This window comes from Musca vetustissima, unplaced genomic scaffold (assembly GCF_032173495.1).
Source record: "Musca vetustissima isolate MV318-11 ecotype Yass unplaced genomic scaffold, APGP_CSIRO_Mvet_v1 utg5799, whole genome shotgun sequence".
In the NCBI taxonomy this organism is placed as follows: Eukaryota; Metazoa; Arthropoda; class Insecta; order Diptera; family Muscidae; genus Musca; species Musca vetustissima.
This window is the reverse complement of record NW_026884404.1, coordinates 442,789-467,511: the sequence shown is the minus strand read 5'-3', so window position 1 is coordinate 467,511 and position 24,723 is coordinate 442,789. Positions and strand designations below refer to the sequence as shown.

At 36.9% G+C, this 24,723-nt stretch overlaps 1 long non-coding RNA gene across 1 annotated transcript in view; it reads left to right on the top strand.

Annotated features, from left to right (window-relative positions):
• The first annotated feature begins 370 nt into the window (after positions 1–370).
• LOC133331417 (uncharacterized) overlaps positions 371–24,723 on the top strand; it is a 60,739-nt gene continuing 36,386 nt past the window's right edge. The window contains exon 1 of the long non-coding RNA XR_009754383.1: positions 371–718. This is a non-coding gene — a long non-coding RNA (uncharacterized LOC133331417). The remainder of the gene's footprint in view (positions 719–24,723) is intronic.

The following is a 24,723-nucleotide window of genomic DNA, read 5'->3' as shown; positions in this document are numbered from 1 at the left end:
TGGTTTTTGGTAGGGATGTGTGTTATTCAATGAGAATCTAAAATACCAAATAACAGCCAGTTCCATTGGAAAAATTGAAAATCCCCAGACTACCCAATATTGGCGGGTACCACTATATTGGGGCTAACCTGAATCTTGGGTCAATATTAAATGTTTTTTGTACGGAGATGTGCTATACAATGAGAATCCGAAATAAATTACAGTCAGTTCGGTTGGAAACGTGTCCAAAATCCTCAAAATACCGAATATTGAGGGGTAGCGTTATATGGAAACTTACACAAAAACGTGGACCCATATATACCTAAATACCTATACGCACATACCTATAGAGTGAGATAAAAAAACTGCAACAAAGTCATAACGTCAAAATTTATAATTTTTTTTAATTCTATTGAATAAACGCAAAAATGTCGGAAAAAGCATCAAATTTTAGAATAAGTTTAGATTTCTTAGAATTGGTCACCTTTGGTACAAATTATGGTCTTCAAACGGCCAATGAAAGCGTCATATGATGCCCGAATGTTGTTCTGTGGTATTTTTGGCCCATTCCCGGCGAAGAGCCTGCTTGAGGTGATCGACAATTTGGTATTTTTTAGTGCCAACCTTGCTTTCCAAAATACTCCAGACACAATAGTCCAACGGATTGGTATCCGGAGATTGTGGTGGTCATTTTGCGCTGGAAATGAAGCGAGGAACCTCATTTTATGGACATTCTTGGGTACACCGTCTAGAATATTTTCGCTATAATATTTGATATTTATTCTGATTCCACGGTCGATTAATACAAGCTGAGAGCGACCATCGGCTGTTATGGCGGCCCACCATCGCCATGGACGGCCCTTGAGTTCTGTGGCCAACGAAGGTGCACATTTTCAGCTGACCTCTTTGGCAAGTACACACGATCATTTTGTGTGTTTACAAATTGCTGGACAACGAATGTTTTCTCATCGGAGAAAACCAATTTGGCAGCTCTTTTGAGCCTATTTTCTTCCTGTTGCATTGTAAGTTCTTGCACTTTTAGGAATTTCAACGCCTTTACCCCGAGCTCATTTTTCAAGATTTGCCGAATGGAATATTGCGATATATTCAGCTCACGAGCTATTTTTCGGCCTATTTTCGATCAAGTCGCTTCTTTACTTTTCGAACCATTTCTGCTGATGTTACTGTTTTCTTCCGTCCACTTTCTTGACGTGGGGGCTACGCTACCAGTATCACGGTAAGGAGCGATGGTACGAGACCCAAAATATTTATTCACATTTAAATGCTGGAGTGCTCTAACGATAGCCACTTGTGGTTTTCCAGCCAAATATAGAGAAATCCTACTATGACGCTTAAATTCCATCACGAATATTTTTTTCTGGAAAATTCTCACCAAAATGCTTATGTACGCTTGTAAACAAAGTAATGACTGGAATAATAATTTTATGCCTCAAGTCGGTTGCATTTTTTTTTTTTTTAATTTTACCCTGTATATATACCTAAAATACTAATTACAGCCAACTCGACTGAAAATCGTTTCTATACTTTCCAAAACATTAGATCGATTTGGTTGCATTACTTGAAGGATTATTACAGTGATGAACTTAACATAATTCAATTTTGTATATACCCTCTTTCAGCACAATCTTTCATCGAACTATTTGTAGCAACAATGAATTCAGATATCGTTACATCACGAAGAACCTGCTATGTGAGGTTGCCGGACAAGAGGCTTTAAATTCCTCCGTATAAAAATTACAATATATCTAACATTTTATTTTGAATATAATTGTCAACTTTTTAAATTTTCTGCAATACCAATATAATTGACCCTTTGTCATTCTAACACATTCTGCTAATTTGTTCGTTCATTTTTTTGTGTTCTCTTTTTTGTCTCATTGAAATGGCATGTTGTTGTTTAGCTAATTAAACCTCGCCTCAATTTTCAAGTACTCTTTTTTTGCCATTTGGTATCTATCTATTGTTGGCAGCTTTGATGTTGTAATCATTGGCTCTTCCTTTCCAATTTCCATAATAAAGACGCGACAAAAGTGCATTAAAACACGCCAAAGTTAGGCTAGATATGGCAAATATTCATTTGTTGCCAGAGTGCCAGAATGGACTTGGCCCCCAAATGGCAAGACTTACACATATTATGGTTATGAGCCACAAAATCAACAAATATCTATAATCATAGTGAAACTTATTGCATGGTTTATTTTTTTGGAATATATTGACTGAATATATTGTTATGGGTTTAATTTCATTGGAATTGAAAAAAATTAAGGATATGGGCTTATTAAATTAAATCAAACCAATTGTATAGCAAATTTCAGTACTAAAATATTTTTAATATTGACCCACGTTTTAATATAATAATATTGTACCCCCCAAAATGAGGATTTTTGTTGCGTTTTTCAATCAAAATAGCGGGAATATGTCCTTCATCAGTAAATATATATGCTGTAGAATACAAAATGTTGTCATTTTCACACAAAAGTAAGGGCCCATTTGACCAGCTAAATATTAACCAATCCTTATCAAAAAACGTGCTTATTCTTTGGCTAGATCCCCTTCTTGATGTAAACATTCACGAAGTTTGGGTCTTAATTGCGGCCTCTGGAGCGACCAGTCAAAAATAAAGTTTTTTATCCATTTCATCCCCTAAATATTAACCGATCTTTACCAAAAACAAGGTCATGACTGTGGCCTGTATCGTGTTTACAAATTATAATGGACAGACAGACAGACGAACACACATGTCTACATCGACTTAGCTAGTGGAGATATCACGATCTGTATACGTAAAGGTGGGTCTAGGATAAATATTTCGCGGCGTTACAAACTCTTGGGGCGGCACAAAGCTATAATACCCTGACAACATAGTTGTGTAGGGTATAAAAAGAGGTTTATACGAGGCTTCCCCCCCAAAAGGGGACAAATATTAATAATTTTTGAGGGAGGGAGATTTGTTACCAAATATTACTAACAATATCAAATTAAACGAATTCGAGAATTTAGGGGTACCATTATTTGTGGGCTAACCGAAAAAAAATTACCAAAGTTTATAATATATAGTGGAGAGATTTAGTACAGAATATGAACCAACGCACCAAATTTTTAAAAACTCCAAAATACAAATAATTGGGGGTGCACTTATTTGGAGACAATCGAAAAAATGGGCATATATTTATAATTTTTAGAGGAGAAATTTGCTACCCAATATTAGCTCACAGTACTAAATTACAGCGAATTCGGTCGAAAAAGGCGCTCAAAACCCCAAAATACTGAAAACTGTGCGGGACTACCCAATAAAAAAATTACCTATATTTATCATTTTTAATGGGTACCAAACCCAATAAGAAACCAATGTACTGAATTTCAGGAAATTCGATTGAAAACGTGCTGAAGGGGCATAGCCCCATATAAGGGGCTGCAGACAAAACACAACTTTACGCAACATTTTGGCTATCGATCTCAATACGCCTAGAGGCTATAGCGATTACAACATACAGACGGACATTTATAGGGTCGGAAATGATTATTTCGATAAGCTCCGAACGGAAAACAAACTTAATATACCCTCCATACTATGGTGTATATTTAAAACAAAAATTAAGCACATTAATTTTGTTAATAATAAAATCTGCCTTGCCCGGGCCAAATATTCCCCACCTGCGTACGTCTCTGGACGTACTTTTATTTTGGGACTATGCCGATACATGGGTCAATAATAATAATTTTTGGTATTGAAATTCGCTATACAATTCGAAACTACATCAAACACCTGCCCAACACCCTAAAATACCGAATATTGAGGCGATCGTTATATGGGGGCTATACCAAAACGTAGACCGATATATGAAATATCAAATATCCCAGAGCTATTTCAGAGATTTCGACCGACGGACAAACATGCGGACATGTCTAAATCAAGTTGCATTCTGATGAAGAATACATGGGGTTTTAGGTGAATATTTCGAGGTGTAGTGAACGGAATTAGACATTTGAGATACACGCCTCCTTATGGTGAAGGAACGAAATAAGGAATACAAAATTAGGATCCCTCGATTTGTTTCCTTCTCCAAATCACAGGAATTACAATTTACCTTCGTTTTCTATTAGAAAATGCACTTAAAAACATTATGCTTTCTTTGGAAAATACCACAGTCAAAACATGAATCTGTATTGATTTTTTTCAGCAAGACGGAAATAACAGACCATTAGGTTTGAAAATACGCAAGGAGAAAATGAAAACAATACACCCATTTTTGTTGATACATTCATATATGTATCAGAAATATGCATATATGCGTTTCCCCTATATGACAATAACACTTTTTTTGGCATTTAGATGATCTGGTAGCTTCCTTACCAAAAGCAATGAGTATCGACTCCCCAAGCAAGCCGGGCTCCATCCTTTGGCTAAGTCGGTAGATTCCCCTTTTGGTTTATGTTCGAATAAGGCTAGGAGACTTCATTTCAAATAAATAAAAAATTTAAGTATTTTTACTCACCCCGTTCAACATGCGTAGTGTGGTGTGTAGGGTAAACCAAAAAGTAAATGGCCGAATTAACAGCTATTCTCTTCTCGTTTTTTTCTTCCATAGAATACAGATTTCTTGTCTGACCTAATTTACACCGTTCATAGGTTTAGACATTTGGATTCGCAATTTCGCTGTATGTTGTGTTGTTGTTTCTTCTATTCATCATCGCTTTTAATGTTGTTTTCAACGCAATCAAAATTTATAACCCCCGATGGGTTGATTAATTGAGTTTCGCCGTTGGTTTTCATGTAGCTGTTGTGACCGCTGTTTGGCCGTAGGTCGTTGTTGTTGTCTTATTCTTTCCGATTATTATTGGTGTAGGCAAAAATCACTAGAATTTGGCGATTCTGTGGGTCAAAGAATTAACGTTTTATGGTACAGCAACAGCAAAAGTCATTGAACGTTAACGCACTGGAAAAAAACTAAATAAATAATCGAATAAATGCGGACTGTAGATGTAGGTGATGTTATAGGTGAACATGTGGTGAGTTTGGTATTTTGCAGATTTTCTCAACATTTGGGGGAAGAGGCTATAATTTAGTATTCCGGGGGGATGAAACACATATTTAAGGAATTTTATAACCCATGGAGAGTAGAAAATGTTCGGCCCAATTTGGAATTTTGGTGGACGACGGGTTATCAAAAGAGTGAGAAGAACTTGTAGATCTCGAGATAAACATAGAATATGTAGCATCATATGCACCCAAGCGTGTCTTCAAAGAAGTCCTAACCATTAAATGTTCATAGTTGGTGAACCGCTGAAAAGTTGTCGATAGGAACGCCAATCTTAACAGTTTGGCTATAGTAAAAGGTCACAGGGATGATCCCAGTGCATATAAGATCACCAGAAGTTTTTACCGTGAAAAACGGAGTATAAACCGCGAAACTCATTCGGTCCTAGTTAGGTCATTCGACGCACCAACATGAAATACTCGAACACTCAATGGAGCGTCTTGGAAGTGTTGTTGAGAGGAATTTTTGACCCGGGACATCGGGATCCCCAAATGCAAATAAATTGGTCTGCGATTGATAAATATTTGTTCGATTCCTATCTAATAGAAGATCCCACCACAATGAGCATATACAGCTGATCTACATATCTTGGACATCAATAATGCATCTGAAATGCAATTATTCTGAGACCATACCAAAAATTATTAAAATTTACCCAAGTTTCAGAGTACCCCAAATACTTCCCAATATTCGGTATTTTTGGGAATTTTTAACATGTTTTCCAACCGAATCGACTGTTATTTGGAAATTTTGCTTCTCATTGAATAACACATATCCATATCAGAAATTATTAAAATTCATCCAAGTTTCAGGGTAGCCTCCATATAACGGTACCCCCCAACTAAATTGGCTGTATTTGAATTGGCAATATTTTTTAAGCTTCTAATTTACCCAAGTCGCTATTTTCAAAATTTTGGACAAGTTTCTGAACCGAAATTGGCTGTCAAATCTCACTACCAAAAAATATTAGTATTGATCTCCGATTTATTATAGTCTCATATAACGGTAGCTCCACTATTAGATATTTGGAGAATATCAATCCTCTTTTTCTCACGTGTTTTTCAGTATGTTCAAGGTGTTTTTTCCCAGGAGACCCCATTAATTTTAGATATTTTGATTGTCATCCTTATGGTGGAGGGTATAAAAAATTCAACTGGGCCGATTTTATACTGAAATTATAGAATACATACATAAGGACACACAAGGAATCGACTTACATTTCGGTTGAAACCTTCAAAATGCCAACAATTCAGCGGCACCTTTATATGGGGCTATCAATTTAAATTTAGATATAGCTCCTATATATAACTTAGACCGATTTAAGGTAAATGGCATATCGTATTGAATAAGGCCTAGAATGACGTTCGTGAAGCTTCGTGAAAATGGGTTAAGACTTAGATATAGCTCCCATATATATTTTCGTCCGATTTAAGGTAAGTGGTGCACCAAAGTCCCTAAATATATATCGATTTGCCCGAAATTTGTCATAGCGTACTACATTAAGTCTAAAATGATGTGTGCTAATTTTCGTAGAAATCGGTTCAAATTTAGATATAGCTCCCATATACAATTTCGTCCCATTTAAGGTAAATGGTGCACCAAAGTCCCTATATATCTTTGGATTTTCACGATATTTGGCATAGCGTACTGAATTGAGTCTACAATAATGTGTACTAAGTTTCGTGAAAATCGGTTCAGATTTAGATATAGCTCCCATATATATTTTCGTCCGATTTAATTGAAATGGTGCACCAAAGTTCTTATATATATTTCGTTCAATTTCATGTCGGTGTTCTTTCGAAAAGGCTACGTCTGTTAGGAGACTCAAAGTGGTGAGTGGTATCATATATCCGGCCCTATCCGACTTTACTGGCCACACCTTAAGAAAACATGTTCCTATCAAGAGCAGAATTGCGTTTGAATCGAATCCCCAATGAACACGAAATCGAGGTCGACCAAGAAGCACTAGACGACAAACAATAACCCAAGAACTAAGACATAATAATGCTACACGGGATGATGCAAAAAACAACAGCAACTAATTGATTCAGATCTCGATGCTTTGTGGAAGCCCAATGCCCTCAAGAGGAGTAACAGAAACAAATGTAAACATACCGAATGTGTTAACATTGTAGGACTTCATCTCATCCAAACCTGCAATGTTACTTCTTTAAAATGAAATAAATATATCAATTATTCACAAGTTTTGGAATAAAGGAAACACAAAATACCTATCATTTTTGATTCACATACATCTATATGTAGGTGTGTATGTATATTTTCCGATGCGATTTCGTCCACATAACTCGGGGTATTATTTCCTTGTGAAAACTACATAATGTTCCTAGATTTTTTTCTTGTCTTATATACCATTCCCCATACCCCTGGCAATGCAATTTCCAATGGTCGTTTTAGTTTTCCTACGTCTTTTTCTTTTTTTTTCCATTGTTTTCTTTTGCGTCTCCCCTTTTAACACCCAAAGGCATTTTTATACAAGCAACGCAGAAATACTGCAAATTCTTACAAAAAAAAAATTATTTCTCCTTCGAAGGAAATCCAAAGTTGCAGGCTGTTGTTGTTAGGATCTTATTGAGATTTTGTTTGTTGCTCTTATTGTCCTTGGTGCTGCTGTTGTTGTTGTGAAATGACTTTGAAACTTCATTTGGAGTACAAAGGAATCAAGAAAGAAATAAAACCGAAGAAGAAGAAGTTTCATCACCAAAGCACAATGAACCAAGGCTGTAATAGGGTTTTTGTTTTTGGCGGAAGGAATAGTTTTCTTGAAGGACATATGAAGGATAACGTATATTTACTATTAAGCAGATGTGTTGGATATTTTACTATAAGTCGAGCAGGGGAAAAAGGAGGATATGAAGGCAGTGGATAAACGAGCAAGAATCACAACATATTGTTTGAAAAATTTACGACTATACGACACAGCACCAGATGGTGTTGAAGAATGGGAACAAGAATTTTGGATCTTCCGAAGGAAAACAGTAACTTATGCTTCCTTTATATTTTATAATAATTCTCCAACTAAACGTTGTCTAGATCATTAAACTATCAATCCGAATGAATGAATCAGCAGCAATTAATCGAAAATCTTGATCCAACCTTATTTACAGTAAGATAAGGTCAAATAACCCTTACATACTTAGTTTGTTTGTGACAGAACGTTTGTTCCACAAGCCGAGCTTAAAAAAGATTTCCAGCGAAGCTTATCCAATTTGAAAGACCATGATCCGAGATGTTGTCTTCCACTTGATCTTTCCATCGACTTCGTGATCTTCTCATTCTGCGTGAACCATTAGTTGGCTCGCTTTTATATGCCCTTTGAGCATTCTCATCCATTCTCACAACATGACATAGCCAATGTAGTCGCTGCGGCTCGATACGTCCGACTATGTCGATATCCGAGAAAAAATTGGACAACTCATGGTTCATTCGACGGCGATATTCATCGTCGACATAGATCTTCCGGAGAATTTTTCTCTCAAACACTTAAAGAGCACATCCATATAATATCACGGGTAGTATCAGTGTCTTGCAGAGTGTGAGTTTGGTCAGGCGAGAGATGGCCTTGTTTTTGAATTGCTTACTCAAACCATAGTAGCGTTTGTTAGCCAACAATATTCTACTCCGGATTTTAAAGCTGATGTTATTAGTTTTTTTTATGGCGGCACTGAGGTATACAAAATCGTTCACTACATCGAAGCTGTAGTTTTCAAGTTCCCCGGTCGGTCCAAGTCTACTGGACGTCGTGCGCATTGATACCTGCAGCTTGATCTTCTCCCATTTTGGCAGACTCCTTCTACATTCGTTCATATGTGGCTGTTACGCTTAAAATTTTCTACCCAGTATGTCGATGTCGCATAGGCGAGTAATATATGCTGTTTGGTGTACAGAGTGGCATTTCTGGAAAAGGTCGCACGACAAACTGTTGCCTTGTCTGAATCCACGTTCGGTATAGAAGAGCTGCGAGAAGTCCTTTCAATATTTAACTGTTGATCTTGTGCCTGTTAAAGTTATCCTGCATTGCCGTATTGATTTCGCAAGACTGCCGAACGCAGACATAGCTTTAAACACCTCTCAGCGAATTGGGCAGTCGAATGCGGCTTCGAAGTCGACGAAAAAGTGGAATGTGTCGATGTACTTTTCGATGATCACTTCCAGTATTTGGCGCAGTGTGAAAATCTGGTCTATAGTGGATTTGCAAGGTCTGAAGCCGCATTGTTATGGTCCAACAATATAATTCACTATTGGCTTCAGACGTTCAAACAGCACGCTGGACAGCACTTTATATGAAATGGGAAGGATGCCTATTTCTCTATAGTTGGCACATATCGTCATAGAATGCTGAGGTTCCAAAGCATTCCTTTAGCCAAATTGTACTAATCAGTTTGGTGCATGCTCCTAATTAGCGTCTGACCACCGGTATTGAATAGTTCGGCAGGTAATTCATCGGCACCTGCTTTAGAGTTATTCTTCAGCCTATTAATTGCTCATTTTGTGCGATGTGACAGATACGCCAGGTTTCCTTCTTCCTCTTCTTGTTTACAGGAGAATGTGGTAAAATTTCCAGACTTCATTCTGACTCCTGTACATCTCGATCACCTCACACACACTTTTTTCTTGTTCTTTCTTTTGATCCGATAATTCACTCGCGCATTGCGTGTCGCTACTGTTTACCGACACTACTGACCGTACCATGGATTTCTTTATGGTGGTCTTCGGTACCCAATTAATGCTTTTGCTGCAGTTTGTAGGGAGTGGACAATTTTTTGTCATTGTGTTTCTATATTATTATCGGGACAAGAAGTGTATTCGTCTAGCAGGTTGGTAAGTTGACCGAAGTAGGCCTTTCGACATCGACGTAGCTTTTCGACATCCTGTTTCCGTGTTACATTAGATCGCACCCTTGCTGCTAAATGGTCCAAATCGATATTCGCTGCAAGGATCTATCGAACGTTTAAAAAACTGAATGAATTCATTCCGTATATCACAACATGCTTAATTTGATTTCTCATTGTTTGATCGGGAGAAATCCAGGTGGCCTCGCGTATATCGAGATGCTTGAATTTGGTGCTGCTAACCACAATGTTTTTTGATGCCGCGAAGTCTATCAGCCTCATACCATTGTCGTATGTTTATTCATGGAGGGGGGCGAAAAATATTTTCCCTTCCGATTTTTGTATTAAAATCTCCTAGAATAATTTTAATGTCGTGGCCAGGTCAGTCGTCATATCCTGTTTCTATCCGCTCGTAAAATATGTATTTGGTCTGTTCATTTTTGTCTTCCGTCCGAACATGGGCGCATGGGCGTAGAAGAACTTCGATTTTATACAAATTATAGCAATTCGCTCATCTACTGGAGTGAATCTGGAGACGAAATCTTGATTCTCTTGTTAACCATTAATCAACAGCCAAGTTAATGTCAATCATTTGATTTACTTAAGCTTGCCACTTCCCATTGCATTTACTGTAAGGCAATAATATCGGTTTTGTACTTCTTGAGTACATCCGAAAAAGCGAAAACTGCGCACATTCCAAGTGCAGATTTGCATATAGTGGTCCTTTATATGTTTTCGGGGGTCAGCAACATTAGGGGTGTATGGTTTTCCTTTTCTTTGCTTTTTCTTAGTAGGAGGGGTTTCCCGGGTGTGGACAACTAACCCGAAGCTTCAACAAATTTTTTATAGTTCTTATGAATGAACTCGCGGCACATATCAGCTCACTATTTCAACCGGTGATGAAAGTTATTGTAGTTGTGGCAGCCCAATTTCTTTTACACAATGCGCTGAGGTGACAGACATTGGCCGAGTAAGACTCGGGTCGTTTCGGATCGTAGACCCCATCTGTCGTGGAAACGGGTGATGAAAGTAGCTGCCTCAGGTGACACCGCGAGCAGGTCAGTATCCACAATTGAGATGAATAAGGGGCCAATTGGAGTCATTGCTTGGTATCTATCATGCCCTACGTCACACGGGTGAAATAACCCACTGAACCATAAACTGTCAAACGATGGAAATTGAGAGGCTTCACAACAATTACTCTTGTGTTTCCGAAGTGTCCATGCAATGAAAAACTACATTAAAGGAGGAACAGAACTGTTCGTTATTCCAACACGTTATTAGGAAGTTCCAGACTGAGGATTATACTAAATACTTGTTCTCCATTAGAACCTAAAATACCAAATGAAAGCATACATTGATAGTGTCCGATTAAAATATATCAGAACACAACTACTTGATTATATGGCCAAATCCCTTTGACTAATCAGATGAAACAATTTTCCCTAAATTTAATACCTCCAGTATACTTCCTTTATCCAAAGGATTAAATCATGAACAGGAAAAAAACTGGAACAATTTCCCCTACTAATACGTTTAATAAAACATTTTCCGAACATGTGACCATTCGGTGTTTTTTTTTATTATTTTGGCAAGACTCATAAAACCTACAGACAAAATAAATATATTCTGTGTATACTTTCCTTGCGGATATGCTAAGCCATAATGCACAAAAAACCCAACAACAACAACGACAGCTACAAATATAAATAAAATATAATATAAATGACAACAAGAACAAAAACAACAAAATACAAATAAGGCACACAAGGCCCTGTTTTGTTTTGTTCCACTGCTATACATAGGTCAATGAACGTTTTCGTACATCCAGTGCATAGCAGTAGGTGTTCAGCCCAGCTACTAGGGACGAACAAGAGTCGTCGCCATTTGAGAAAGTGACTGACGACACTCAGTGTCCATGAGAGAGGGGAGACCTTTTTTTCGTGTCGGCTGCATTTCTTGGGTGCCGAAGGTTGAAGTGTTTCGAAACGGCGTTGCAAACGAGTGTCAAAACGAGGAGTGTGCAGACGGCCGACAACGATTAAAATACGCCCACTTAGTCATACCCTGTTCCAGGTTAAGTTTGTGGCTCGTTGACTTTATGTCTGTCTTTATGCTGCGTTTTCGTCAATTCCTAATTTTATTTTTTGGTTATCGAATAGCATTTGCTTAAAAGCTTGGACGAACGAACAACGTAAGTCAAGAATTAATGAGAATAACAAAAGGCAGAGCAAAATGCACACACATACACAAACGACGAAGACATGTGACTGTCGTCGTTGTTGATGTCTTACCGAACTCCTTTACCACGCTCCTTAGTTTTTTTATTTTGCTTTAAATGATAAGCCATTATCCTGTTGCCACTGTTAAGCTGACAACGTTAACAATATTGAGCATTTTTTCGGCATGTTGTTGATTCATTTTTATTGTTTTTTTTTTGGTCTGAAGAGAAGTGCCCCAAACAGTTGTCACTAATAAAACGTGACATACCAGACTGGTAATCAATCCACCGGAGAATATTTTTGATAAATTGTTAGTAAATTTTTATACCCTTCACCACACTGTGGTACAGGGTATTATGCCTTTGTGCATATGTTTGTAACAGGCAAAAATAATCGAGATATACCCATGGTTCCTTTTAAGAATATGCATAGAATCACTTTCTGAGTCGATTTATGCATGTCCGTCCGTCTGTCTGTCGATGTAAAATTGTAAACAAAGTACAGGTCCCATTTATGTAAGGTTATGATCCGAATTGGATGAAATTTGGCATAGGTCACTTATTTGGCCCAAGGTCGAACCCTATAGAAATTGGGAAAAATCGGTTCAGATTTAGATATAGCTCGCATATATATTATCGTCCGATTTAAGGTAAATGGTGCACAAAAATCCCTAAATATTATTCGATTTGCACGAAATTTGGTTTAGCGTACTGAATTGAGCCTAGAGTGATGTGTGCCAAGTTTCGTGAAAATCGGATCAGATTTAGATATAGCTCCCATATATAGTTTCGTCCGATTTCATGTAAATAGTGCACCAAAGTCCCTACATATCTTTCGATTTGCACGAATTTTAGCATAACGTACTTAATTGAGCCTAAAATTATGTGTGCTAAGTTTCCTGAAAATCGGGTCATATTTAGATATAGCTCCCATATATTTTCGTCCGATATAAGGTAAATGGTGGACCAAAGTTCCTATATATCCTTTGATTTGCACGAAATTTGGCACAGCATACTGAATTCAGTATAGAATGATTTGTGCTAAGTGTAGTGAAAATCGGTTCAGATTTAGATATAGCTCCCATATATATTTTCGTCCGATTTAAGGTAAATGAGGCACCAAAGCCCCTATATATCTTTTGATTTGCACGGAATTTGGCATAAAGTACTGAATTAGGTCAAGAAAGACGTGTGCCAAGTTTCTAGGGAATCGGGTCAGATTTATTTATAGCTCCGATATATATTTTCGTCCGATTTAAGGTATATGGGTCTCCAAAGTACCTATATATCTTTGGATTTGCACGAAATTTGGCATAGGGTACTGAATTGGGTCCAGAATGATGTGTGCTAAGTTTCGTGAAAATCGGTTGAGATTTAGATATAGCTCCAATACATTTTTGTCGATTTAATGTAAATTCTTCACTAAAGTGAAGGGTATCATATAGTCGGCCCAGTCCGACTTTACTACTTTCCTTACTGGTTTATATTAAAATAGTTATGCAATTTGTTTCGCGTTTTGGGTTCAAAGATTCTGTTGTAATCATATCACCTGCGGAGGATATCGAGATAAAAAACCTGGAACGTAAGGTTCGATAATGAACTATATATGAACTATAACCCGTATTTAGACCTAGCCCCTGTGTGGAAGGTACCAGAAGGAGTGGACCGATATTCCCCATCTTCGAACTTGAAATAAGTTTGGAAGAAATAATAAGATGGCCAAAAATTGAATGAAATCAAAATTTTCTGAAACAAATTTGGCCCCCTCATTATCCATAAAGCTGGGAGTATAATTGTCCATTAAAAATTTCTGAAATTTGTTTTATAGTTTGCATTGTGGTTTAGGTCCACTTTTTGGTATTTTCCCTATATTTTCATTTCAAGTACCTGTCAGTATATCTATGGTGGAGGGTATCCAAAGTTCGGCCTGGCCGAACTTAACGCTTTTTCACTTGTTTAAAAATTACAAACTCACCTGGGTGTTTAGGGTTCTCGTGAATATTTGTGGAGATTTTTGTGAAACAATCCTCTATAAACCAAACGAAGTCTGGAAAGGCGAATTGACAAACTATATTTAAGTACACTACTCGATATTTTCGATTGAACATGTATGATCGTAACTCCAAAATTTAATATGGAGAATTTTTCAACGGAAGTGACTATGCAAAAATTCTGTTGAAGAAAACGCTGCTAAAACCTCAACCCCTTCAGGAATAAAAAAAAAACAGAAAGGAAAGTAGTAAAGTCGGACTGGGTCGACTATATGATACACTTAACTACTTTGGGCATATTGTACATATGTATTACAATTGCATGTGCATGTTCCACGAAGGAACATACTCATGCCTTTCTGCAACCTATGATAAATTTAATTTCATATGGGCAGATTTAGAGTCGTCTGTGTACCAAGGGACACATTTATGGAACTCGATTTATAGCAAAATTGAGACACGCTATTCGGTACACCGCACTGTTAAAAACTTAATTTCAATCAGACATCCGTTCGAAATACATATGGAAGCTATGGCTGCATCTGCACCAATTTCAACAAAAAGAAATAAAGGAAAGCTATATCGAAATCTGAACCGATTTTTATGAAATTGAAAACACATCTTTCTAGACTTAATTCAGTACGCTATACCAAATTTCGTGGAAATCGAAGGATATATAAGGACTTTGGTGAACCATTTATGTGGGACCTATATCGCACTCTAAACTGATTTTTCCGAAACTCACTTCAGACTCAATTCAGACGCTATGCCAAATTTCGTGAAAGTTTAAGGATATAAATGGACTTTGGTGCACTATTTACATAAAATCGGACGAAAATATATATGGGAGCTATATCTAAATCTGAACTGATTTTTACGAAATTTAGTACGCTATGCCAAATTTCATACAAATCAAAGGATATAAATGGACTTTGGTGCACTATTTACCTTAAATCGGACGAAAGTATATATGTGAGCTATATCTAAATCTGAACCGATATTCACGAAACACACATCATTCTAGACTTAATTCCGTATGCTATGCCAAATTTCGTGTAAATCGAAGGATATATAAGACCTTTGGTGCGTCATTTACCTTAAATCGGATGAAAATATATATATGTGAGCTATATCTAAATCTGAGCCGATTTCCACGAAACTAAGCACACATCATTCTAGTCTTAATTTAGTACGCTATACCAAATTCCATGCAAACAGAAAGATATTTAGGTACTTTGGCGCAACATTTACCTTAAATCGGACAAAAATATATATCTAAATCTGTACCGCTTTTCACGAAACATAGCACACTTCATTATAGACTCAATTCAGTACGTTATGCCAAATTTCGTGCATATCGAAAGATATTTATGGTCTTTAGGCCACCATTTACATTAAATCGGACGAAAATATATATGGGAGTTATATCCAAATCTTAACCGATTTTTCCCAATTTCAATAGGGTTCGTCCGTTACTTTGTTTACAAACATATGCACAAAGACATAATACTCTGTACCACAGTGTGGTGAAGGGTATAAAAAGGACGAAGCCTACCATATTATACCCTGACCGATTAGAGAACATCAGTTCATTTTACTTGCCTTGGTATCTTTTGCGAATCATGTTTTCCCGGAGTAAACATTTACGCCATAAGATAAAAATCTTGTTATTTTTCTCACAACAGTCTTGGTCCATTAGACCCGCTAATTTTTCACTGATTATCATGAAAACTGCCAAGATAGCCAGATCCCCATCTCCATGTAAAATTTATCTGTTACTCCTGTCATAACCGTGACCTCTACAGTGACGAGAGTTTATTAATACAGATGAACCCAGGGGTCTGGATAGACTCAGCTAGTCGATGTATTATGACCGGTATACTAAAATGAGGGTCTATGGCAATTTTTTTCGCCGTTACAAACTTTTGAGGACACACACACTAGGGTATACAAATGGGTCGGATATTTATATAAGGGTTATGCCATACCATCAATCAATATCGAAAAGTTTACCATCCCAGAACCCAGAATTTCAAATCACTGTTCCATTAGTTGGGAAATACACCTATAATCTTCAAAACTTTTAAAATGTAAAAAAAGAGGCAAGACATTTATATATTTTTTTTAATATACCTCTTCAAGGTTTTTTCCCCCATCCAAGAACATGAAATGCAAAATTACAGTCATTTCTGCTGAAAACTGCGGCTAAGAACTTTAAAATACCGAAAATGAGACGGGACCTTGAGGGACATATATTGAAAAATTTATACAAGAATGTTTGTATACATCCACACAATAATGCACAATAAATTATTCATTTCGTTTGCAACACCTCGAATTATTCACCGGATATATAAAATTCTATGTCGATTTACGCATGTCCGTCAAACACGATACAAAACAGGTATTAAAAATGGGATATATCAGTCAACGTTTTGGTATAGCCCCCACATAACGGTATCCTATAATATTTGGTATTTTGGAGAGGTTTTCCGAATTGTGTGTTATTTGGATTTTTGGGTTCTCATTATATACGAGGGCTGTTCGAAAAGTTCTTAGCCTAGCACAAAAAGCGCGGCATAAAAGAAAAAAGTTAAGTGTTTTTTAAAAAAATCCATCTCTGTTATAAACACATGTTAAATTTTGTTTCGATCTGGCAACTCCTTCATATAGAGACATGTGTTCAAAACTGACGCATCCACAATGGAAAAGTTAGAAGTGCGTGCTTTAAAATAAATTGCGGGTGCATCCTTTTTGAGCACCTATTTGTATGTGATTAATTAATGTTGACCCAAGTTTCAAGGTAGCCATCATATAACGGTACTCTCTAATACTCGATATTTTGTTATATATGAGTTTAGATATTTTTTATTGTCATCCTCATGGTGGAGGATATAACATCGTTTTTACTAGCTCATTCTCCAAGAGCCTGGAATGCCAAATTACAGCTAATTCGGTTGTAAAATGCACTTAAGTATCTTAAAATGGGGAAAAGGGGCCCGGACCTGGGAGTGGTTTTAAAATATGAACCCATATCGAACATTTTCTACAAGGATAAATTTCAACCTCTAAGTACCCGGATTGCCAAATTACAGGCACTTATTTTTTATGCAGGCTGTGCCACATGTATCTGTTGGAACATTTATACATATTTTGAACATCGATCCTCTTTCTTCGGCAAAACAAATGCGGATTAATTTTAAGAGCTATACCACAATTGGCTTGCACGAAGTCTTCAGAGAAATTCAAAAAGCGAACAAGATAGATCCATGGCTCTCATACATGTACTAAAAATATTGCCTCTATGACCAATCAAAAAGTAGAATTTGTGAGACATACACCATTCAGACCTGACCAGGAACTCAATGACCTACTCTGATTATGAGATATATAACCGGTAAGGAAAGTTCAAAAGTCGGACGGGCCAACAAGAGATGCTCACATGTACAATATCCTTTAGATAGAATAGTCATATCATCTTTGGAGGACCATAGAAATGGAATTTAACAAAATTAACTGCGTGAAGTTGTAGATATTTAATCTAAATAAAAACAACCCATACAGATACAAAAATCTGTGAAAAATTTAATGTCAAGCATCGAGCAAATATGTATAACATTTGCCTAAAATCGGACGAAACTATATATGAGAGCTATATCTAAATCTGAACCGATTTCAATCAAACTTGGCATACATCAATCTAGAAATACTTCAATACTCTGAAAAATTTTGTCTCAATCCGACCAATATTGGGAGTTTCGTGCACCAATTACCTAAAATCGGGCGAAACTATATATGGGAGCTATATCTAAATCTGAACCAATTTCTATCAAACTTGGCATACATCAATCTAGAAATACTTCAATACTCTGAAAAATTTTGTCTCAATCCGACCAATATTGGGAGTTTCGTGCACCAATTACCTAAAATCGGACGAAACTATATATGGGAGCTATATCTAAATCTGAACCGATTTCAACTAAACTTAGCATACATCAATCTAGACTTAATTCCATACTCTGTGCAGAATTTTGTCTCAATCGGACCAATATTGGGAGTTTGATGCACCATTTACCTAAAATCGGACGAAACTATATATGGGAGCTATATCTAAATCTGAACCGATTTCAACTAAACTTGGCATACATCAATCTAGAAATACTTCAATACTCTGTACAAAATTTTGTCTCAATCGGACCAATATTGGGAGTTTCGTGCACCAATTACCTAAAATCGGACGAAACTATATATGGGAGCTATATCTAACTCTGAACCGATTTTCACGAAACTTAGCACACATCATTCTAGACCTAATTCATTACGCTGTGTCAAGTTTCGTGCAAATCGAAAGATATATAGGGGCTTTGGTACACCATTTACATTAAATCGGACGAAAATATATATGGGAGCTATATCTAAATCTGAACCGATTTTTCCCAATTTCAATAGAGTTCATCCTTGGGCTAATTAAGTGACCTGTGCCAAATTTCATCCAAATCGGATCATAAATGCGAACTGAACTTTGTTAACAAAAATACATGGACGGGCGGACCGACATGCATAAATCGACTCAGAAAGTGATTCTCAAAAGGAACCATGGGTCTATCTCGATTATTTTTGCTGTTACAAACATATGCACAAAGACATAATACCCTGTACCACAGGTTGGTGAAGGGTATAAAAACGTATTTGACATAACTATGTACATATGTCTTGAGGAAATAGTTCGTACAAATCCGACAGTTCATGTAATCACTAAGGTATTTCATCCCAATAGGATGTTTCCACCTCCCAGACCATGATCTCGATTTCGTCGCACAATGTTATAAAACAACAAATAGTGCTAAGGATTTTCTTTGAATATCAATAATATTTTATTTTTAAATAAGACATAAGTAATAATTTCGGACACTCGTGCCAGTTATTCATATCTCCCCCATTTTGGGGGATAACTAAAGTAAATCGTTTCCCCAATTACAATTTACTCTCCCTTTCTCACTCTGCGGGTTTATTTCGGAGGCTATATTGTCTAAGATGTTTTTATTTTGTAGCTGCTCGTACTTTACTCAGAATTTTTACCTTTTGTTTGGCTCAACGTTTTTGCTTTTTTTCATGGACAATAAATGAAAGTCTCCAACTGGAAATTCAGAGGCCACAAGTCACAGACAAACTTCACCTACCACCAAACTTTGTCAGGGTAGAATAAAAACGAAAACAAATCTAACATTTTGGTGACAGTTACTTTGTTCCTGTGCCTGGGCCTGTGTCGATCCGTTGATTTTGTTTGGAATGTTGACTTTTATGATTCAGCCGCGTCACATTTTATTACTAATGTTGATGTTTTTATGAGGCATAGCTGGCTGTCGTCAGCCCGGCTACCAGCCATCCATATCCTGGCTGTTGACTTTCACGCCGTGATGTGGCTTTTCATGGTTTGCAAAAAAATATTTCTTTTCATGCAATGTCATAATAAGCTTGCAACAGAAGAAGAACAACAACAACACCAGGTCTCAAGTATTGCAAACCCCTTTTTCACCAAAGAAAGAAAAATAAATGTCTAAAGAAAGTACCGTTCGCTGTTTCCTCATTTTTTCTATTTTGGTATTCCTTTTATGACCCAAAAATAAAAACAAAATTTTTTTTGGTGACATTTGGCACAATAATATCGTCGTCAGTCACGCATTTGTAGCTTTGCTACAACATATAGACACCGAAGTAAAGTATTTGGCCTCTTTAGAATGGGACAAGTGACTGCATAGCGTTGCTTTCTTACCGTGTTCTCTTCTCATTTCGAAGAGCTGTATCAACAAAATCCTTAGCATAGTTTTAACGGAAAATAGATATGAGCATCCTTTGCGATTAACAAGCAATGCAGCACTGCTTCACTCAGTGATTTACATACAATGTCGGTGTGTATGTACGTATGTTATTCGTCATTGGAATTGTTATGGAAGATGACATCCTGTCACAGTACCCAGGTTGGCTGTCTCAATGCAGCAGTACTTATCACCTTGACTAAGTGGAAGCACACATACATATATATTGCAGATATAGCTACGTTGGGAGCGAGTGAGAGAGGATTATCAGAATTAAAGAACATTTTGTTTGCGGTTCAGTCCTTGTCAGTCGAGATATTCGTTTTCCATAGCACATTTTCGCAAAAACCTTGCCTGCCCAACAGGGTCTGCTGTTTCCAAATGTCAAGTAACCACAGTGGATTAAATCATGATCAGCATTCTATTTGGTATATCCTCCATTATGCGACGAAGCAATAATTTATTAATAAATCCTCAAATGAATTCTCTATCGGAGTTGAACCACAAACTCATAGTTCGATCACTCGCCAAAGTCCTCGGATACAGTTTCATTTGTGCCCAGCCATCCATTGTTTTTCAGAATTTCTTTCTCTAAGGCGTCAACATTCTCGGAAATACAGAACAATCAAGAGTAAGGAATCTTTCTGAATATACGGTTCAAACATTTCATGTAGGGTATATTAAGTTTGTTTCTCCGTTTGTAACTCATCGAAATAATCATTTCCGACCCTATAAAGTGAATATATTTCCCACTAGGGAACCCACAGGTCACTTATATGGCTTTAAGACGAACCCTATTGAAATTTAAGATAATCGGTTCAGATTTAGATATTGCTTCCATATGTATATTGTTCGTCTGATTTTAACTAAATGATGCACCAAACTCCCGTTATTTTCAATTAGGACCAGTTTGATATCTATGAAATTTTGTTGAAATCGGTTCAGATTTATATATAGCTCCCATATATAGTTTCGTCCGATTTTATGTAAATGGTGCACCAAAAACACAATGTTGGTCCGATTGAGAACAAATTTCGCACAGAGTACTGAATTAAGTACAAAATGATGTATGCGAAGTTTTGTTGAAATTGGTCAAGATTTATATATAGCTCCCGTATATGCATCAAAGTCCCTATATATCCTTCGATTTGCACGAAATTTGGTATAGCGTACTGAATTAAGTCTACAAAGATGTGTGTTAAATTTCGTGAAAATCGGTTGAGATTTCGATATAGCTCTCATAAAGATTTTCGTCCGATTTTATGTAAATGGTGCACCAAAGTCACAATGTTTCTTTCGATTTGCACAAAATTTGGCATAGGGTACTGAATTGAGTCTGGAATGGTGTGTGCTATCTTTCGTGAAAATCAGTTCAGGTTTAGATATAGCTCACATATATATTTCCGTCCGATTTTATGTAAATGGTGAACCAATGTCCTTGTTTATCTTTCGATTTGCATTAAAATTTTGCATAGCTCACTGAATTGAGTTCAGAACGATTTGTGCTAAGTTTCGTAAAAATCGATTTAGATTTAGATATAGCTCCCATATAGGTATTTTCTTCAGATTTTATTTAAGGAGACCCAAAGTTTTTCCGATGGGCGCAGAATTTTGTACAATGTACTGAAGCTAACATTAATTAATCTCTGGAAAGTTTCATTAAACTCGGTTCTGATTTATTTTGCTCCGAACTCCTAATGTTTGTCCGATTGATACGAAATTTTAAACAACATGTCAAATTGAGACTACAATGACGTTATTGTGTTTTGTTGAAATTGGTGCAGACACATACATAGCTACATAAATATTTCGAACGGGTGTCGGATTGAGATTACATTTTGAACAGTGGCATACGAATATCGTGTATCAAGTTTGCTTTAAATCGCGATTTACATACATATGTCACATTGTACGCAAACGACTCTAAATCTGCCCGAATGAAATGAAATTTAGCATAGGTTGCAGAGAGGCATGTGCATGGATTGGTGTTAGTCGGTTCGCTTCTATATAAATATCACATATTTATGTTCCTTCTATTTCATGTCAATTTTCCTTCGAAAAAGCAGACGTCGCCTTTTTGTTGGATACAAATAAACCCAAAGTGGTGAATGGTATTATATAGTCGGCACCGTCCGACTTTATTACTTTCCTTGCTGGTTCCTTCTGCGTCTTTCAATGCCCAGGGGAATTTTTGCAACCCCAGTCAATGACACCGGTTTTGTCTCAAAGTGTTGTCAATGGTATCTATGCCAAATAGAATACACATTTATTTAAAACCCCAAAATTAGCCCATTTATAAATATTTTCGATAACATTTACCTCATTTGTCCCACTTAATTGTGCAAACATTTTCATATCATCAGTTATACTCCGAAAAGTAAAAACTTTTGGATGTCTACTGTTTTGCAGGTTGTTATTGGGTTTTTTTTTGTGATAAGATACGCATGAAGAAATACATGTGTAGCTGCCACATATATAAACATATACTATGTACAATTTTTCTTTCGCAAACACACACAGTCACATTTTGGAAAAAGTTGTGCGCCACACAGATCATTGAACTCTGCCGGGATGTAAAGCATGTGAATTTGTTTTTTTTTGCCAGGATGAACTTTACCAACAACAATAACAACAGCAAGTCAAGAAAAGTAACAACCCCACATGTCCTTTTACTCACTTGTTCGGCTCAACTAAATTCTTGGGAATATCTGTATACATACCGACATACATAAGTGATAGACGACGACGGTCAGGGGCATAACCACTTTAAGTACAACAAATTGAAATTGTTATCTAACGAATTTATCTACATACATTTAACAGTCGTTTATTACCGGCGGTATAACGGTAAATATTTTGACGCATGGGAGGTTATGCTACTTTCAATATTTGTTTACTTCATTTTTTGTCTGGGTTTTTTTTATTTGCCTTTCTTGACACAAGGGCCGACCTTTTATGTGTGGATAATTTGTGTGTGAGACATTTATGATGTTGTTGTGTCTTTCTTTTAGATAACAGGTGGCAAAATTGTCCATATTTATTTGATATGAAAAGCGAATATTGTAAGTCGCTTTATTGTGATTATAAGATGGTAACGGTAAATACAAATTGGGAAACCTTGAAAACGAAACCGATTTGAATAATACGCCTTGTCAGCAACATAGTTGTCCTTAATATTCCAGTAATGTAAAAAATCTAACTTTTTTTTGGACTAACATCGGAAAGTATCTAGCACTTACGAAGAAATTCAGTTTATGTATAAAACATGTAAAAAATGCGTTAAGTAAGTACGTTGTGTCAATCAGCCTAGCTCTTTAGGTCTTTAGTGCACCATTTACATAAAATCGGACGAAAGTACATATAGGGGCTATATGTAAATCTGAACCGATTTCAAGAAAACTTGACAAACGTAAGTTTTTAGTAACTTCAGTACATTGTACAAAATTGTGTGCCAATCGGCCAAACATAGACTTTATTCAGTACGCTATGCAGAAATTCGTGTAAATCGAAAGCTATATAGGGGATTTTGTGCTCCATTAACATAAAATCGAACGAATATATATATGGGAGCTATATCTAAATCTGAACCGATTTTCACGAAACTTTACACACACATCACTCTAGACATAATTCAGTACACTATGTAAAATTTCGTACAAATCGAAAGATATATAGGGACTTTGGTGCTCCATTAAATCTGAACCGATTGTCAGCAAACTTATCACACATCAATCTCGACTTTATTCAGTGCGCTGTACCAAAATTCGTGCAAATCGAACAATTTATAGGGACTTTGTTGCCTCATATATCTTAAATCGGACGAAACTATATATGGAAGCTATATCTAAATCTGAACCGATTCTCTCCAATTTCAATAGTGCCAAATTTCATCCAATTCGGATCATAAATGCGGCCTGTACTTTGTTTAAAATTTAACATTGACGGACGGACATGCATAAATCCACTCAGAAAGTGATTCTATGGATATTCTCAAAAGAAACCATGGGTCTATATCCTTTCCTTTTGCCTGTTACAAACATATGCACAAAGACATAATACCCTGTGGTGAAGGGAATACCGGTAAAGGGTAAACAAATGGTTGGCAAACCCCACCTACTATGAAAATGCAACAAAAAAGAAATCCAAGTAAAGCGAGTTTTTAACCGGCTTTTTATAGAGGACCCCGAGAGTGACATGGCGAAAAGGACTGCGCTTCGTCGTATTAGACCCCTCCGAGCCGAGGAGGTACCACCACAATTTTCGAAGGATGATGTTGCAGATGTCATTCGAAACCCTAAATCATAAAAAGCGTTGGGCCCGGATGGAATCCCAATTATAATGCTGAAGAAACTGGATGAACTTAACTGCTGTTCTCAACCTGTCGTTACCCACCCACATTGCCTGGAAAACAGGCAGGGCGGTCCTGCTACTGAAGCCAGGCAAGGATGCCAACAGATTTCCCTTCTGTCTCCAGTAGCAAAGACGCTTGAGTCACTACTCCTCCCTCAGATGAGAAGTAGGTTTCCAGTCCCTCAATACAACATGGATTCCGCAGGATACATAGCACAACTACAGCATTACACGCTATAACCACACATGTAAGCAGAGGACTTAACCAGAACAGGCCGTGCGACAGAACAGTCTTGGTGGCTCTTGACTTATCGAAAGCCTTCGATACTGTCAATCACGCCAAGCTGTTCGAGGACATAGAGGAAACCAACCTCCGGCCTAGTTTTAAACGTTGGATAATCAATTACATGTATGGTCGCCAGTCATATGTGGAATTTAGAAATAAGAAGTCTAAAC